The sequence below is a fragment of the Poecilia latipinna genome, unplaced genomic scaffold (assembly GCF_001443285.1).
Source record: "Poecilia latipinna isolate Pla-1442-1.1 unplaced genomic scaffold, P_latipinna-1.0 Scaffold307, whole genome shotgun sequence".
NCBI classification, from domain to species: domain Eukaryota; kingdom Metazoa; phylum Chordata; class Actinopteri; order Cyprinodontiformes; family Poeciliidae; genus Poecilia; species Poecilia latipinna.
The window spans coordinates 271,071-274,401 of NW_015112923.1; the positions used below are offsets into that span (position 1 = coordinate 271,071).

Genomic DNA, 3,331 nt, shown 5'->3' on the forward strand with positions numbered 1-3,331 from the left:
ACATAATCTTTTATTGCAGCTATATAAACTTGCGATATGGGAAAAAATATCAAACTTCTGTTACTTTTGTCAGTTGAAGGGAAAACGTGTAAAGAAATAAGTTATGATTTTTTAACAAAATTTACAATTCCACAAACCCTTAAAAATTCTAAAAAAAAAAAAAAAAAAGAAAATACCTGAAAAATTTTTTTTTTAACATGTAATTAATTTCCAAAGTTAAACAGAGTGTCTAGGTACTTCTAATTAGTAAGCCAAACCTTCCTGTTTCCCTGGTGAATAAAAATGAGGTGACAAAAAGTCCCAAGGTGACAGCTTAGGCCAGAATTTCTCTACAATAGGTGAAAATGGGATGTGGTTCAGAGGTAAATTTCTCCCCGCTGCTGTTCAAAATTAATAAGACGAGAGAATGTTCCATTTAAAGCAAGTTGTTCTTTGTGAGTCATTTGCTATAAGAAATCACCACCAAGCTTGTGCACATACGGAGCAATAATTACAAAGTTTAAAACCAAATGTATCTTTCCATCATCTAGAGAGAGGAAAACGATGATGGGTGTTTTAAAATTTTCGTAGTCCACTTTTAGAGAACAGCAGCAGATTTTTTTTACCCAGAGTAATAACACAGCAATGTAAGAGGAGCTTATTTTAGGATTTTTTCGCACATCTTTAACACGGATGCTGATAAATGCGGCGGGGGCTGTATGTAAATACACGCAGCCAAAGGCAAAAAATTGTCTTAGGAAAAGTCTCAGTTAGAATTTATGATGCTGCTAAAACATTTTTGTAGAATCAGTGGTCAAACTGTTTACTGCTGTAGCCCATTCAGCTAACCTAGAATACAGGAAGGCATCTTAAATACACCAACTATAACCACCGGGGCTGTCATTGGGGCTAAATGACAAAACAAATATAGAAATAAACTCATGAAATTTGCGTTAAAACACCAGGAATATCACTGTGATATAAGTTTTTGCACTTGTCACAAAAAACTTCATTCTGATCATGTATGGGTGTAAAATAACATCTTCCACATGGTAAAATCTGCTTATTACCGAGCTGCGTTTTGTGAAACAGCCCAATGTGCATCCAAATGGCACAAAAAGCTCCACAGTGTTTCACATGTTGCGTGCGTCCCGCCATAATGTGGGGAAAAGCAGATAAATCAGGGAAGGCAGTAATGTTTTTCATGTGTTGTGCTGCCTGGTCACAGCTCTGGCTCCTCTATTTGTTATTCATGAAGGAAGCCGGGTGAAGAGGCCTTCTTATGATGCACATTTTTTCTCGCTGCCCCCACCCAGCCGCCCCTGCTTCAACCCTCTCAACCGGGGAGCCGCTCGACAACTACAACTATAATCTGTTAGCGAATGCTGCAATTAATCCAGCGTAATGAGCATGACACCGTCAGCTAATTGACATTATTGTTTCTTTACGATCAACCTCGGATCATGTGTGCGGAGACTCCCTCTGTCGCCCTCCCGCCCCTCACCCCTCCTCCTCCTCCACCTCTTCCTCCTCTTCTTGCGCCCTCTGTTCAGGCTTCAATATGCAGATCAGACATTTCTGTCCCCGGGGCTATTTTCTTTGGTGGACTTTTGAAAAATGTAAATGCTTCCAAAAAATTCCGAAAGAGAAAAGTAAAAGCTTTCGTCTGGCAACCAGGAGTTTTTTTTCTTCTTCTTCTTTTTCTTTTCCATTCAGAGAAACAGATGATTTTCTTTATTCTTTGCTGGTGTTTTTGTTTGGTTTGCTTCATCAGTCAAGAGCCAAGCTCATTTAAATGAGAGAGGAGGACGGCCAAAGCAAATGCGACAAGAAATATATTCCCTACAAAGACAACGCTGCAATTTTTAAAATTGTTTTCTAACGTTCTTTTCTTTACAAATTCCCCCCTGTACATAGGGTGATATAGAACATCGTGAACTCGTTCATTTTGAATATTTGCATGAAGTAGATATTTAAAGATGTAAAAAAATAAAAAGAAAAAAACTGTTGCCATTTACGCTGGGCTCTAAAATGTGGCCTTTGCAGAAGCAGACTGTCTGCAGCAAACAATGCAAAGAGAAAACAGACCTTAAGTATCTCTGAGCACTCTTTATTTTCAACCTCTTCAGTGTTGTCCCACGATTCTGATCATGAGTGTGTTTGACCTTCAGCTCCGCCAGAGCCAGAGAGATCCTTCACAGCGTGAGGTCCCCATGCCCACAATCCCCCGCTGCGCGTGCTTGAATCAGGAGTAGAGGCAGTCGAGGGAAGACAGAGACACCAGGACGGACAAACCGCGGTAGTGCAGAGTGCAGAGCAAATGAAAAGCGAAGGAGATGGAGGAGAAACGATCAAAGCGCAGTCATCTCCAAGGTCCTCGTTTACGAAGACTGGGAAATATGAGACTGATGTGACCAATGAAGCGCCGCTTCAGCGACGGATGTTTTTTAAAAGTTTAGCCATTGCTGTCAGTGAGCCTGGATGTCACGTTTTTAGCCATCTTACAGCGAGATTCACAGAGCCTTCTTTGCATCTTTTGTCTGTTATAGAAAGTTTATCGTCCGTTTATCGGAAAGGACGGAAAACAACAAATGGTTTCAATTTAAAAAAGATCTCAGTACTTTGAATCCTATATCCTGTTTTGAAAAACATTTAGGTGCAATTACAGCTCCAAGTGTTTTGACGTTTATCTACGAGCTTTCAGCATCTGCAGACTAAAATTTTGTCCCTTTCTTTTCTTGGAGAACAGCTCAGTGAGATTTGATACAGAGATTTTTTTTTTTTTGGACATCTTCACGTTTTACCACAACTGAATTTTGAGCTCGAATATTCTAACCAATATGTTTCCAGTATTTCACTAATTTGGCTCTGATAACCTTGACCAGCATCCCAGTTCCTTAGTAAAGCCTTCCCACAGCATGACACCGCACACACTCTGTTCAAGTACAATTATCACTGATTAGATTACTGTCACTTTAACAGATTTTCCTACTTGAGCTTTGAATCTCTCCTGCTCCTCCAGAGTTACCCTGGGCTTCATTCTGTCTTGGTTACCGTTTGTTTCTGTTTTCAGATTATGGTTTAAAGCGTGCTCCGTTTGTTTTTTTCAAACTCTAGGACGCAGATCCGTCACATAAACGCACTCTAAGCTTCTCCCCAGCTTTATTGGAGACAAATCTGGGGGTTTTCTTGGCGTTGTTTACGAGCTAACGTTCACAAAGGAACCATTAAAGCTCACTTTACATGCTTAAACTGACATGCACCTTTCAAGAATGCAGTGCAGAGTTCACTTGTAAGGTTTGAGATAATTTTTTATTAGCAATCCTGACAAAAGTCTAGAAGATGATGATAA

At 39.9% G+C, this 3,331-nt stretch overlaps 1 long non-coding RNA gene across 1 annotated transcript in view; it reads left to right on the forward strand.

The window, feature by feature from the left end:
• Positions 1–3,325, forward strand: part of LOC106948781 (uncharacterized) — a 22,467-nt gene extending 19,142 nt beyond the window's left edge. Inside the window, exon 4 of the long non-coding RNA XR_001425249.1 lies at positions 2,151–3,325. This is a non-coding gene — a long non-coding RNA (uncharacterized LOC106948781). The remainder of the gene's footprint in view (positions 1–2,150) is intronic.
• The last annotated feature ends 6 nt before the right edge of the window (positions 3,326–3,331 follow it).